The following is a 16,737-nucleotide window of genomic DNA, read 5'->3' as shown; positions in this document are numbered from 1 at the left end:
AGGAGAGCTAAAATCACCTCACCTGAGTTCTACAAAAGCAAAAAAAAAAAAAAAAAAGAAAATTTGTGTGAGCTGAATGTTCAAATCAATGAAATTATGTTATCAGTGCCTCCAATAATGGGTCAGGTTGCTTTTATTCATCAGTTATTTCATCATTAATTACCATTTAATTCATTCAATGTATTGACTACACATATGGAAAATGTGAAATTTTAACATGTGATACCTATGACGAGAAGTAAATGGTATGCTTTTATTTTCTAAATATAATTTATTGTCAAGTTGCTAACATACAGTGTATATACAGTATGCTCTTGGTTTTGGGGGTAGATTCCCATGGTTCATTGCTTACATACAACACCCAGTGCTCATCCCAGCAAGTGCCCTCCTCAGTGCTCATTACCCATTTTCCCTTCCCCCTGCCCCCTCATCAACCCTCAGTTTGTTCTCTGTATTGAAGAGTCTCTTATGGTTTCCCTCCCTCTCTGTTTGAAACTATTTTTCCCCTTCCCTTTCCCCATGGTCTTCTGTTAAGTTTCTCAAATTCCACATATGAGTGAAAACATATGATACCTGTCTTTCTATGACTGTCTGCTCATCATCAGGGAAATATAAATCAAAACCACAATGAGATACCACCTAACCCAAAGTGGCTAAAATTAACAACTCAGGAAACAGATGTTGACGAGGATGTGGAGAAATGGGAACTCTCTTGCACTGTTGGCAGGAATGCAAACGGGTACAGCTGCTCTGGAAAACAGGATGGAGGTTCCTCAAAAAAACTAAAAATTTTTGCTGGTTGCTCTACAACCCAGCAATAGCACTACTAGGAATTTATCCAAAGGATACAGGAGTGCTGATTCATAGGGGCACACGTACCTCAATGTTTATAGCAGTGCTATCAACAATAACCAAATTATGGAAAGAACCCAAATGTTAATCAACCGATGAATGGGTACTCAATGCATATAATAAGGAAATTTGGCTCGGTCATGGAAGCCAGGGAAACTCCACCAGGAAGAGCGATTTGAAGACTACAGAGAGGCAAAGCAAAGGGGAGGGGGAAGTGGATTGAGGCGGAAGAAATCACATGGGTAAAGGTCCTTTGCTGGGAAGAAAGCAGGTCATAGACCTGGGACCAATGAAAGCCAGAGTGGCTGAGAAAATGAAGCTAAGGAAAGTAGAGGGCAAGTTGCTAGAGAGGTCGGCCAGAGCCAGACGGTTCAAGGAGTGCTCTCAAGATCAATACACATTGAAGGCAGGGGGGGAATATACATACACACACAAACACACACACACACACACACACACACACACACACACACACACACACACATAGTTTAGCTGAGAGAGAAATTGAGCTGTGATGCAGACCCAGCAAAGATTCATCCAATCTCTTACTTATTCTGATTTATCCCAATTTGGAGTAAGAAAACCTACTACTACTCCTCTCTCTGCATTGGCAAGTCACTGGATACAGGTACCCCTCAAGGAAGGAAGGGCTTCTTTGGATAAAGCAGTGCTTTTTAGGTGAGGGCAATTCCTGCAGAGCCATGACAGCTGGTGCTGTCAGCCAACTGCATTCTCACCAGCTGGGGGAGTAAGTCCTTCATTCATGAAAGGTGACGTGGGCAGAACATCACAGTGCCTCTGTACCTACTGATTTCTACTCATTCTTCAGGTCTCAACATAATGTCATTTTTTTCTGGAAACATACTAGATAGTTAGAAACATGTTCCTATAACACCACCATGTCATCATTCACTTTGGTAATGATCCATGTTGTCCTTACTTGTGCAGTGTTGGCTATCACCTAGAGCCCGAGTTCAGTGAGGTAGGAACCATGGTCATCTTCCTCAAATACTGTATCCCCAACAACCAGCATGGTGCCAAGCATGTAAGAGATGCTTAATAAGCATACATAGAAAGAATGAAAATCCTCAAGCACTTTGGTTTCCACAGTAAGTAACAAACAAGTTGCTGATGGCCTCACTTATTGTGGAATATAAATTTGCCTTGAAGTACACTTGGGAAAAAGAGAACCTTGGTATATTTCTCGGGTTTCTGGGGGATACTGGTATATATAATGAATTACAATTTCTAATCATATATTTTAAAAACTTTTAAAAAATCTGAGAAGAGCAGTCATAGCTTAATGTGGCAATTCCTTATCCTTCTTTAATCGATAAAGCCATTACCTGTCTCTGTATGGAGTAAACTATTCATTGTAAAGAATAGGATTTTTTTTTATGGATTGACCAGCTCAAAAAAAAAACAAAACAAAACAGAGTTAGGGTCATGAATGAGAGCTCTCTGTTCCTCCACTAATTGATGAAATGTTTTGCATAACTTACCCACTTTGCTCAGCTTGAAAATATTCCCTTTGAAATCAGGAGTGCAAAAATGAATTTCTACCTATTTAGTTAAAGTATTAGATTATACTATCCTAGTTGTTTACTCTGAGAAATTTGCCTCTTGGGTAGAATATTGATTTCCCTTCATTCAGTTCTGTATGTTCATCTGCCCTACATAACACTTGGGGATTGCCCAAAGCCTTTGCTACTAGGAGTTTATTTTAGACTTTCTACATTGCAAGTTTCTAGCGTAGGTGAAAATGAGCTAAACATGCCAGATATATTCCACCTAAAACTGATTTCATAACTTTTCTAGGCCTTTAACAAAACTTTCTTTATTATTTCTTGATTGTAGAAAATAACTTAGAGAGTTCAGGGTAATCAAGCTATTATATGGTGTCCTTATTAATCATCCTGTTATATTATCCTGCATGTATTTTGATGAAAACAGAGCAACCAAATAATTTATATTAAAATAACACAAGTTCTATCCTCTACTGCCTCACTTGTGATTGCTTTTGACAGATACAATTAAGTAATTCAATCATCAGTTATTAGAGATTACAATCAACACATAAGTCTCAAAATTCTGGATGATACTTACAAAGGAAAATATCCAATAAAGATCTAAAATTAAATGTATGAGTTTTCTGCAAGATGCCATCATGATTATTTCTAAGTTGAAAAAATTCGTAAGTCTAATTTATCTTTAAAACTGATTGGAAACTCTGCCTGCAGTTACTTAATTGGAGACATAGAACTGAGGCTATATTTAGGGTCAGAAAGAAGACAAGGAAGAACAGGGGCATGTCACATCCTGCTGTACATACAATTTAATTCAGATATGAGACTCCTTCACTTTGGGGGGAAGGGTATCATCCTAATTTCAGTGGAATCTACTGCAGAAGATCTATGCTCAATAGATCTCCCACAATAAAACTTACATTTTTGAATCTAAGTCTTGCTCAGATGTCTCAGTACTAAATTAGGAGCTCAACTCTTGCTTTCTTTATTCCCCCATATTTATTCATTTCTTCTCAATCCAATTCCAAGCTGACTTCCAGACTACCTTTCTACATTCTCTAGGCTGTTAGAGAACACTAAGACAAATTTCTTCACACTGGCATTTCGTTTAAATTTGTATTTTTATGGAGTATCTTGATGTTTTTAGTGTCTTTGTGGTAATTTGGCTATGGGTGCTACTGGAAAATATTATACAAGATTGTTTCTAATGTAATAGGGTCTGCTTCCTTATGCCCCATTAAAAAAAAGGAATAAATGAGACAAGTATGGAAAATATTTTTATGGGAAAAACAAAAAGGAAGCAGTGATTTTGTTTTCATACTTAATGGTAAGTTTACTTTTTAAAAATGTTTATTTATTTTTGAGAAAGAGAGAGACAGAGTGTGAGCAGGGAAGGGGCAGAGAGAGGAGACACAGAATCCGAAGCAGGCTCCAGGCTCTGAGCTGCCAGCACAGAGCCTGACGTGGGGCTTGAACTCACAAAGTGCAAGATCATAACCTGAGCTGAAGTCAGATGCTTAAATGACTGAGCCGCCCAGGCACCCCAGTTCACTTTTAATAAATATCCCTAATAGACTATTAGGTGTTTATTTGAAATTAGAAGCAGCATTTATCATTTATTCTAGTGTTTCTGCAAATGTTAATTTTAAAAATAGTCTCAAAAGAAATACGAAATAGACCTACTTTGTTATTTTTCAATAAAAATTTTCCTAGGGAATGAATGTATTTATTAAGAATTCTATAATATGAAATCATATGTCAAATGAATTCAAAATACAAAATAAAATTTGGTTCTTCTGCCTTGAATTCTGATGATCGTTGTATACTAAGCGAGTTACTTAGAATTACCAAGTAACCCAAAAATGCAACAGATTATTTCATAAAGACTTTGATTTTGTATAACTTTGACTCTGAGAATGTGATAATGTAAGCCTTATACTGATACTGGTAGATTTTAGTGCATTTTTTGGTGTATTTTAATGATTCAGGTTCTCTCATACAGTTGCAATCACATATTCGTCATGTCCACAATTTGTTTCACTGAGCTGGATGATCAAAATGGTTAAATCTCACAACTAGCAGTTTATGCTGGTTGTAGACTGGCACCTTAACTGGGCTGTCATCACAAGTGCCTATATGTAGTCTATTTGTATCTCCCAGGTAGTTGGATTTTCTACATGACCACTGGTTTCATGTAGAACAGGTATCCTACAAGAACCAGGTGAAAGATGCAGGACATTTTCTGACCTAGACACAAAGTTAGGCAGCATCACTTCAGCCACATTCTATTGGTTACAGTTAAGATAGGGGACATAGGACTCACCTTTCAGTGAGTTAAGTGTTATTAAGTAAGGTGTAGGCATGCTACAATGGAGTAAGCTTACTTGAGTAACGTTTGGCCCCTGGATTGCCAAAGGTTCTGTGGATGAAAAAGTCTTGCTGAGAGGTAAGAAAATGGGAAGGAGGTAGGGGGAGGAGCAGGAAATCTTAAATTTAGAGGCATAAAACTTGAGTTGGACACTAACGTCAGGTGAGGAAAGTCATGTCGAAAGTAGGGAGTTGTGAAGAGAAACACATCTTGATAAAAGAGTTGGAAAGAGCAAGAGAGTCTAGGCAAATGGCAAAGATAAAGAAGCAGGGTAGGGGCGCCGGTTAAGCATCTGACTTCGGCACAGGTCATGAACTCATGGTTCGTGATTTCGAGCCCCATGTCAGGCTCTGTGCTGACAGCTCAGGGCCTGGACTCTGCTTCAGATTCTGTGTCTCTCTTTCTCTCTGCCCCTCTCTTGCTTGCATGCTCTCTCTCAAAAATAAATAAACATCAAGAAGCAGGGGATAAGGAGAATCCAGGTGAGTCTTGTTCTCTGACCTTGGGCAGAAGCTGACTACCTTGAGATGTCCTCTATGTTTCGGGAGGTTTTTGTGATGGCTGTCTGCTTCTGGCTGTTGTCTGGTTCTGGAAATCTTGACACAGCCTCAGTTTGAGGTGTCTGGTTAGAATACTCCAGTATGAATAGCTCTTGTATTTCTTTAGTTGTGAAACATGAACCGAACAATCTAGGTTTAGCAGAGCAACCTGGTAAAAAGTCCCTTCCATCTGGGCTCAAGGTTTGGTTTTCCAATGGTGGCATTTCCACAATGCTAGATTACATATTTGTAAATCACATAAAGGATGACCAGGAAGTTCTAAAGGGAAAGCGGGTTTGATTTGTTGATTATAGGACTGAGTATGTTTTACTAACCCTTGAGAGTATCTAAGGATGTCAGATTGTGTCAAGTTAGAATCTTCTGCAAGCCAAGATGAATAAGGCATCCTCATGGGCCCACTCATGATAATTTCAAAATGTGGAGACAGCAGTGAAAATTCTGAGTCATAAAAGCAATGGGATGCTCTCATGGCCATGGTAAGTTCAATTCTTCAAATAGTTAAGCTAGTTTGGTCTTAAAGGTAATATTGGCTCTTTCTATGGTGCCTGGTGACAGAGAACAGTAAGAGCAGTGAAGACTTTGACTAATGTGTTGCCTTTTCAATCTCTTGTATAATTCTCCCAGTGAAATGTGATCTTCTGTCACTAGATACAATAGAGGGGATACCTTGAATGGGGAAAGAGTCATTCTAAGAAAACTTTGGCAACTGATGTTGCTGAGGCATTTTGGCAAGAGAAAACCTCTAATCATTCAGAAAACATGCAGATTAGGGTGAGTATATTTGGGGAGCCTTGTGCTTTTGGTAGTTTGATAAAATATATTTGTGTGTGAGGGAATGTTCAGTATTGGGGGTGGGGATCCACTTCTCTTCCTCGCTCCAAAAAGGGCACACAGTTTTCCTAGGATTATGTTTTTAGCATATGAAGCAAGCAGCAACTATTGGTCCAAATAAAAACTAAAAGGTCGAAATGTATTGCTTGTCTAATATACTTGGCATTTTATCCATTCCATGGTGAGTCTAATCATGTAAACTATACACAATAACTTGGGTAATAGATGTAAGAGCCATCAAGTGGTCATCTTGGTGTAATTGAAGTCTGAGTGGATTGAACAACCAGTTTTTCCCTATCCAGTGCCTTCTGAGTCTGAAGCTGTTACATGGGTCATGTAGACATCTTTTATTATTTCCCTGGGAGTCATTCTAAAGAAGCTGTTTCCCTCAAGGGAGGGTGAATAATGCCATCAGGAATTAGGGCTTGAAGCAGGATCCTGGGGCACAGTCCTAAGGCTTATAGACCATTTGGATTTCTTGGGTGTTTTGGGAAGAGGGTGATAACATAGTTATCAACCAATTTATTTTCATGGGCACTGAGTTTTTAATGCTATGCTCCTCCATTTTAACTATAGCAATCTGCCAGGGATAACAACAATGCCTCTAGAAGTTGTTATTTTGGGTCCGTCTTTAACAGGAATACCAGCTGCTGTCATGAATCTTCTGTTTCCATAACATACCAAAATCATGTGCTACCTTAAAGGCACAGTGGCTGTCAGTATAAATGTTAACCTTTATTCCCTCCGCTCTTATACAAGCCTGAGTGAGAGCAATTAATTCAGCCATCTGAACTCATTTAACATTTAGCTTGGCTTGATATTCAAGAGGTTTGTGTTGATCAGTGATGGCATATCCAACCTGGCAGGTCACATACTCCCACTGGAGGTAGGAACCATCAACATAAATAATGAGATCAACTTGGGGGAGGGAGTTTTCTGATAAATCTAACTTAGGACAAAATAATAATCTAGTGTTAGTGAAGCAATCATGGGGGATTCTGTCAGTGGGTAAAGGAAGCAGGGTAGCAGGATTAAGTTTCTGACAGCAACGTAGGGTGATGCAAGAGAAGAACAGTGGTAAAATTGCATAAAAAGTCAAGATGTGGAAAAGTACTGTGTATATTCATTAAGAAATTGGGTCTGGGGTCACCTGGGTGGCTCAGATGGTGAAGCATCCAACTCTTGGTTGTGGCTCAGGTCATGATTTCGTGGTTTTTGAGATCTAGTCCCACATCAGGCTCTGTGCTGACAACAGGGAGTCTGCTTGGGATTCTCTCTCTCCCTCTCTGTCCCTTCCCCACTCGCATGTGTGCATGCACACTCTCTCTCAAAATAAATTAATAAACTTAAAAAAAAAGAAATTGGGTCTGTACATCATAAGGTGCATTTATGTCACACAAATGACCTAATACTAATCAGAGGCAGTATAGACAAATTTGGCAGTGGGAGCCAAATTTGCTCACAGGCAAGGAGGATATGCCTTAGTTACTGGGTTCAAGGGCAAGCTATAATACCCCACAGGTCTCTGGTGTCCACCATGCTGTTGGAATAACATTCCAAGGGCATGGTGCTCTCATTCATGCACAAATAAGGAAAAGGAAGAGTAATTGGGAAGTCCAAGTGTGGGAGGTGAAAGCAGAGAGGCCTTAAGGTTCTTCAAAGCACCCTTTGATAGGGATTCTAGAGTACTAGGTCTGGGGATGACTTCCTAGTCATAGCATAGAGAAGTAAAGCAATCATAAAAAAATAGATATCCACATCTTACAATACCCACAAGACCCCCAAAACTTTTCTGTTGTAATTCTGTTTCAGGGAGAGAAAAATGTTGAATAGTAGATTCTTGGTTCACAGAGATAGATATTTGTATGGCTGAGATGCATTACCAAGATCATGGACACACACAGAGCATAACTGAATTTTGTCTCTAGCCACCTTGTGTGCCCTTCTTGCTAATGTCCTAAGAAGGTTTTCAAGTATCCATAAGGGAGCTGTCATAACTGTCAGATCATCTCCATATCGGATTATAGTGGAGCCTCCTGGGATTTTTAAAGTTCTTCAAATTGGCATTTAGGATACACAAGAATAGGTAGGGGCGTCGATAAATTCTTGGGGCATAACAGTCCAGGTATATTGTTGGTTTTCCCAGGTGAAGGCAAGCAAATGTTAGGATTCCTTATGAAGGGGAATACTAATAAAAAAGCTGAACACAAATTCATGACTGTGAAATACTGGGTGCTGGAAGGAATAGACAGGATAGTGTTAGGATTTGGCACAAAGGAAAGTCTAGAGTTGACAATTTTATTGAGAAATCTAATTTTGAACTAACCAATATCCTTTCTTAACGGGCAAAATGGTAGTATTGCACGAACCATAAGAAGTTTTTTTGTATAATAAATTTTGAAATATTGGGCAGAGCCTCTCAAGTCTTTATGGTTTTAGAAGATATTGAAGAATCCTGGGGAGGGGAATGAAGGGATCTGTTTCTACTTTGAAGGGTTCTGCATCCTGTATGTACCTAATACTGATGGATTTTTTTTTGCCCCAAATAAGGAATTTTATGTTTTTAAAATTTTTTTAATGTTTATTTATTTTTTGAAAGAGAGAGAGAGAGACAGAGTGTGAGCAGGGGGAGGACAGAGCGAGAAGGAGACACAGAATCCAAAGCAGGTTGTCAGCACAGAGCCCGATGTAGGGCTCAAACTCACGAACCGTGATCGTGACCTGAGCTGAAGTCGGACGCTTAATGGACTGAGCTAATAAGGAATTTTAACCAGGCACCCCAATAAGGGATTTTATCTTAACAGTTGATTTGCATCTTCAGTTAAATTAATCCTAAGTTGAAGGGAGAAAAGGAACTCAGGCAAGTTGGACAAAGCCCTAGGGAACATACACATGAAGGGGAGGTTTTAGGGACCCATAGAAAGGGCCCTTCAAGGACTCACTTGAATATCACAGTGAATTCTGATACCTTAACTCATGGAAATATCCCTCCCTAACAGATTTACTTGGGTGGTAGAATTGAGAAGGAACTTCTTTTGAGCTCTCAGAGGTCCCACAGAAGTGTTAAGGGGTTGACAGAGAAAAATCATGAGGCAAATTATCAAAACCCACTAATGTTAGGGGTGCCTGGGTGGCTCAGTCAGTTAAGTGTCTGACCCTTGATTTCGGCTCAGGCCATGATCTCATGGTTTGTGAGCAAGCCCCGCGTTGGGCTCCAAGCTGATAGTGTGGAGCCTGCTTAGGATCCTTCTCTCCCTCTCTCTTTGCCCCTCTCCTGTTCGTGCTCTCTTTCTCTCCCTCTCTCAAGATAAATAAATAAAACTTAAAAAAAAAAAACAAACACCAATGTTAAACTTTCTTGATTCCATGGAAGGATGACAGGAAATGAAGAGGCTAAAAGTGGAATACGTTGCCCTTTCATCAGTGAGAAATCTGATAAGTGACCTTTTAACTCTGAGAGTTATTTTCTCTTGTGAGTTTAGGAGCAGTTGAGGGCAATAGGCATTTACTTCTACGGATGGGAGTCAATAATGTTCTAATGTGGAAGGCACTTGGGCTTTTCCCTTCCTCTTGAGATCCAGACAATCCTAGACCCAATGTCCTTTTTCCTTACAATTTTGGCAAGTATCTTGATAAAGGAGAACCAGTAATTCTGGAGCTTTCCATAGATTAAGATTTTCAGGGGTTTTGTTTGTTTGTTTTAATTGCATTGCCTTAAGAGTGTATTGTGTATTTTTCAAGTTTTTGGAAATGCTATCTTTATAATGTTGGGCTAATATCTGGGCCACAGACATGTTTGTATTTTGCCAGTTAATATTATTGTCCTGTAATGTGTCATGCACCCTGGCCTGAGACCATTTACAAAGCTATGGTCAGAGGAGAGGCTGTTTGGGAAGTCCGTCCTGGCTCTGAATGTTCTTTCTATGTGGTCTCCAGTTAGTGGTGATAACTAGTGTTTCAACTCTTTGTTGATTTATAATTTTGAATACATGACCAATCAATTTTTGTGGGATAGACCTAAGGCATGTCCCCTAGTTAATTTTCTCTAACTTCTTTCATTTTCTGGTAGGAATAAAAGTAGTATGAGGTCTTAAAAAAAAAAAAAGCTATCCATCTGACTTTTTAAACCAAAGGGAAGCATTTCTGAGCTCAAGAATAGGTGGATAAAATGATATAAATTGAGGAATCCTGGAGAATATGTTCCTAGAATGATTTTAAATTGTTCAGTAAGCCTTCACATTTCCTTTTGGAAGTTAGAAAAATCCTTGGTGAGAGTATGTAATTTGGAACAATACCAAGGTTTAAATATCTCCTCTGTCAGCTTCACTTGGAATGGGTAGGGTCTGTACCCTAGGCTTCACCTGCAAAAGATGGGGGCCTGAAGAACTTTATGGTGACAGGGAGTTCAGGGGTTGGGGGTACAACCAATGAAGGATATTGTGTGTGTGTGTGGGGGGGGGAAGAATAGAGAGAACTAGGGAGGGGAATATGTGAGTGCCATGGGTGACAGGCTCTAGACAGCTTACTGGGTCAGAACGTTTTTTTCTGAAAGCATTATTTAAGAGCCTCAGTAGTTTAAGGGAGGCTTGAATTATTTAGTCATTTTTCACTTTTGAACCAAGCAAAATAAGCAGGCCATTTTGTGTTCAAGATTTTTGTTCCCATTATTCTAGGGCTCCTTTTAGGTAGACTAATTTGAGATATCCCAGGAATCCCAGAAGGGTCTTTGCAGCTCAGGAAAGTATAGTATACTTTTGCTAGGGAGAAAGAAAGTGTATAGTATTAAGGTTGTAGTGGTTAAGCATATAGTCAGCAGGAGTTTGAGGAAGGGGGTGGTTTTCAATTAACTTAGAAGATATCTTCTTCTTGACTAATGATATCTTTACATATATAAACAGATAGGCCTGTGACCATAATCTAGCTTCTGTTTGCCTGAGACTCTAACTCAACTTCTAGAGTATATTTGATTGTTTTTAAGAATCGAAGTCTGTTCTCATCATGCTTCAATGGATACTTATCCAGAACACTGGAATCTGAAATCAGACTCACCACTGGATACCCAAATAAACAAGTAGCCTGAAGACAAAAGTCTTGGTGCATGCTGAGAGGTCTAGTTGTCATGTCTGAGGATGTAATGGTGGTTTTGACTCAGATATAGGAGTCCTGATACCTGAGTCTTGAAATTTGTTAAAGAGAACCAGAGCTAGACACTAGTTAAAGTGGTAAAGAAAGATTTTATTCAGAAACTACTGCAATAAAGGAAAAGAGACTTCGGTATAGAATTGAGCTCAATTCCATTCCAAATATGAGAACAAGTGAGAATTTATAGACAAAGAGCAAAAGGAGGAGGTCAATGGATGTAAAATTACTAAGAGGAGACATCAACGGTAGGGAGATTCTTGCTAAACTGACTTCATAGGATTCTTATTGAAGACAGTCTAAGGTGATCAGATATCAAGGGTGGGGGATTCTCTCTAAATGAAAGTAGCAGGATTCTTGCTAGGAAAAGACTTCACAAAGACGCATGTGGAAGCCCAAGGTCAAGTCTTAGCTGAGAAGAAGACGCAGAGGAGTCTGTCTAAAGTTTCATCAAGGAGAGAGTCTTCCTCTAGCTCCATTTCAGCAGATATACCCCTGTTCACATTACTACTTTGGCTGGGTGTCCTATGAATTTTAGATACAGGTCAATCTTATCTTTGGTAGACTAAAAGAACACAGGGCATCTGCTGTCTATATTCTCAACAGTAAAAGCACTGAGAAAGCTATTAAATATCCCTGTTCCATTAGGGTTATCTCCAACACTAGATTAGGCAGATGTTGGCAGAATGGGTATCCCACTGGGCAGTATAATTTAAGAAATACCACACAGAGGAAGGCTTAATTTCTATATATAACTGTCATCACACACTGGGGTCTAGAATTCTTCTATCGCAGTGACATCCTTTTATAATAAAGTTATTTTTAAAACCTGCTACTCTATTCTCTCCTTCAAGCATCCCCTGATACAAAACACATACAATGCTTAGTATTTAAAAAGAAATACTATTTCATCTGTTTTATTCATTTGTGTTTCTATACAACTTGTTTGAGCAAAGGAGTACATGGCCAAAAAAGGAAATCAATATAATAGAAGTCTTGCAAATCATGAAATGGAGAAGGAAAATCTCCTGGAAGTCATGCCAACTCCAATTAAAATGGACTGCTGGGGTTATATAAAAACAATCCTAATATAGATGTGTATAGAGCTTTATAAGTTTGAAAGGTCACAATGTTGAGACACTACCAACAAAAAGCAAGAAAATGAGCTTTGGAGTTAGGTCCAGTGGTTTTCAACCATGAGCCATAATACCTCTGTTAGGAAGTATGTAAAAATCTACGGAGAAGTGTTTGGTTGGGTATTACAGACATTTAAAGCCTTGGAGAAGGGGGTCCTAAACCTCCTGCCATTCCCAGGACTCCACAGATCACTGGGTCTGGTATTGGGCAGTTACTTCTTCACTATTGCCACTCTACACTGTTCATTGCCAGATGCCAGCTTTGAGGTCCATGTCATCAGAATCTCCTGCCTCTACTCTTTCTTAATACAGTCATTGTATAGACACTGTAATAACCTCCCTCTTAGCTACTAGTTCAAAATCATTCTTTCCTATACCATCCCTGACATGGTTCTCCATGACGTCAACATCCCCTGAAATGAAGCATCCATAAGCGTTGCCTTTTAGGTTGTGCTCTCTCTACACTTCTAATAAGAAGTCAATTCTTACTCATCATCTATCTCACTGAATGTGAGTCCATCATCTGGTACAGTTCACCACTACTTCTTTCTTAAACCAGTGCTCTTACATCACCCTGAAAGCATCACCTTTTATTGGACTGCCTTTCCTGTTACTGACCACTCTTTCTCTAATTCCTTCATTTATTCTTTCTCGTTTCCCTAATCTTTACTTATCCTAGTGCCCAGAGCTTAATCTGAGATATTTCTTCTATGTACACTCCCTCTCTATGTGCTTAGACCAGTCTACTGACTTTACCATCTGTGCTCTGAAGAAACCAAAAATTATATTTCCAGTCTAGGCCTCTTCCCTGAAATGTCAGATTCATGTAACCAATTATCTACTCAACATCACTATTTGCATGCTAATATTCATCTTTATCATAGCATGCCCCAAAACAGATTCTTGAATTTCTCTGGAAGCTGGTTCTTTTTAAAGTCCTCCTATGTTAATAAATGGCAATTTTATTCTTGCATTCTTTCAGGCCAGGAAGCTTCAAGCAAACTCTGATTTGCTTCTGTTACACTCCTCATCTGATCCACTAGCAAATTTGTCAATGAAATCTACAAAATATAAACAAAAATCCAAATACATTTCACCATTACTACTACTTCCATCTTGATCTAAGCCACCAACATCTTTAGGCTGGATTGCTGCAAAAATTCTTTACTGGTCTCTATCTTTTCTACCTATAGTCTATTCCCAGAATAACCACGGCAATTCTTATAAAGTGTAAATTTCCACCACTTATTCGACCAGTCCACTTTGGATTCCTTTCCCCTTCTTTTCTATAGCATTCATTTAGTGGTTGAAATATGCTGTCTTTCAAATTTTAATTGGTTTGGTTGTTACAGGTATTTATCTAGGTGGTTCATTTCCCTGAGCAGATTATATGCTACCTGAATGCAGGAACCATTTGTTACACTCGTGTCTTCCATTAAAGATATGTAACAAAATGTAGGGACCCAGTATGTTTGCCAAATAAGTGAAATAACTGAAGTTTAAATGTGCTCTTGATATTATAGATGGACAGGTCTTAAATTCCTGGATTTAACTCTAGCATATAATTTACCCCATAAAGGATGGTAACATATAAGAAAAATTAAGATCTTTAAAAACTCTCAATGATACTATAAATGCAGGATAAATTTCTGTAAGTCTATTGAAATAAATTTTGCCACGACCATACCCAATCTGACAGTGTATAACTCTAGCAAGGCTAAAGATGAGCTTAGCTGATTCAAACAAAGTAATGATGATGAAGGAATACCTGCTGAGTGTCCCTTTAATTGTGCTTCTCTTGGAAGTGACACATTTCTTGAATCTCAAGTAAAATGACTCCAATTTTCTCTATTTTTTTAAGTTGGATAAGCATACATAGTGGATCAGAGCATCCTCTGAAGTCATTTCTGAAAACCCTTTTTCTTGTTTCCTCATATAACCTATAGGAGGCCCATTCACATCATAAATCATGACTTGAAACTATTACTTCAACACTGCATTCTCTAATGTAACCAGAAATTTTGTTTTTCTTCTAAAAGTCATAAATCTTACTGATTGCTTCAGTTTTTATCTTTTCTCATCATCAGCAATAGCTGACATCTTTAATTTTTGATCTAGTTTTCAAAATAAAACACTGATTTATAATTGCATATGGGATGACTAAGGCAGAACAATGTTTTGCTAAGGATGCTCAAGGAGAGGCCAGACTCAGTGACTTGCTAGTTCTCCCCCCACCCCCGTTTGTGTAATTTTGTGCCTCTATGAAGTTACAAATCACTCTGCTAGTCAGTGTTCCCATGAATGCTGGAGACTACACAAGCTACATCTGTCAGCACCAGGGAACAAAGGTGTGTAATTGGGTACTCAGTTTAAAAACAGGAATTTAGTAACAGATGCATGAAAAGATGTTCAACATCACTCATCATCAGGGAAAGGCAAATCAAAACCACAATGAGGTACTGCTTCACACTAGCCAGAATGGCTAGTATCAAAAAGACCCAAAATAACAAGTGTTGGTGACAATGTAGAGAAAAGGGAAACCTTAGGCCCTGTTTGTAGGAATGTAAATTGGTGTAGCCACTATGGAAAACAGTATGGAAGTTCCTCAAAAAACTACAACTAGGACTACTCTATGATCCAATAATTTCAGGAGCCTGGGTGGCTCAGCTGATTAAGCATCTGACTTTGGATCAGGTCATGATCTTATGGTTGGTTTGTGAGCTCGAGCCCCATATGGGGTGATCACGAGCCCTGTGTGGGGTGAGCACAAGCCCCACTTCGGGGGAGTCCTGCTTTTTTTCTCTCTCTCTCTTTCTCTCTCTGCCCCTCGTGGGATTCTCTCTGTCCTTGCTCACTTGTGCCTTCTCTCTCAAAAAAATCCAGTAATTCCACTTTTGGGTATTTACTTGAGGAAAATGAAAATAGCAATTCGAAAAGATATATCCACTCCATGTTTATTGCAGCACTATTTACAATGGCCAAGATCTAGAAGCAACATAGGTGTCCATCCATAGGTGAGGGGATAAAGATGTGGAATATGTATATACCAACAGAATATTAGTTAGCCATAGAAAAAAATGAAATCTTGTCATTTGTGACACCATGCATGGGCCTAGAGGGTGCTACTGCTAAGGAAATAAAGCAAAGAAAGACAAATACTGCATGATTTCATTCAAATATGGAATGTAAAAAAACAAACAACAAAAGAGAAACAGATTCAAACATACAGAACAAACTGGTGGTTGCCATAGGGAGGTGGGTGGGGTAATGGGTAAAAAAGTTGAAGGAAATGAAGAGGTACAAACTTCCACTTAATAAAATAATGTTGTCACAGACATAAAAATTACAGCATAGGGAATATAATCAATATTCTAATAACTTTGTATGGTGACAGATGGTAACTATACTTACAGTGAATGCTTTATAATGTATATAATTGAATCACTATGTTGTACACCTGAAACTAATATGTCAACTACACTTCCATTAAAATTTTCAAAAATGAAAACTGAATAAAATCAGGCTTTAAAAGCGTTACTTCACAAAAGAAGTCGAGATTATATTATTAAGCAATTGGGTCTGAACATCATAATGGCAAAACTATAATAACTAATGAACTGGTAGTTGTCTGACAGAAATCTGCAAAACCTGAATTTTAGATTATAGGTTGGATATACATTTATAGCACATCCATTTTTCTGAGTCTGGGCTCCTCCTGTTTCCTCCACTCTAGCTCTAAACAAGAGGGATGTCTGAGGTGTCTAATATTTGCCATCCCTCTTCCCTTGTCCACGCTGTCTTTGACTAATGGACACGGCTCTACTGTAGGCTCCATTAGCTTCCTGAAGAGTCCTTTGTCTCCTCATGTTTCCTTCTTCCTCAAGGCCAAATGCCACCCCTGCTGAGGCTTTCTTCTCATTTGACAGGGTCCCAGGATTGCAGTGGAGGCTGGAGACGCTTGCATACGTGCAAAGTCACAAAGGAGACAGGACACCGTGCTATGGCTGTTAGTTAATATTACTGCTTTCACAAACAGCAGGTGCTATAGTGTGTGAAGAAGGGCAGACAACTACCCTGTCAGGCTTGGCACTAAATCCCCAACCAATCCCTCTCTCTCACACATCAAGAGAGTAGCATTTGTGCCTTCTTCCTCGATAGAGGACGCCCCCTTCCCTATTTACCTCCCCAGGAAATAGAGTTCTAGATCTCAGGCTGTCTGTCCTGCTTCCTCCTGGAAACTGGTCTAAATCCACCCCATCTCTGTTGAAGTTATCTTCCAAGTTCATTTAAGAGATCTGACTGAAATTTGATGTGATAGAAATTTA

Source organism: Neofelis nebulosa, chromosome X (genome assembly GCF_028018385.1).
Source record: "Neofelis nebulosa isolate mNeoNeb1 chromosome X, mNeoNeb1.pri, whole genome shotgun sequence".
In the NCBI taxonomy this organism is placed as follows: Eukaryota; Metazoa; Chordata; class Mammalia; order Carnivora; family Felidae; genus Neofelis; species Neofelis nebulosa.
The sequence above is the reverse complement of the archived record's forward strand: the minus strand, read 5'-3'. Positions refer to the sequence as shown.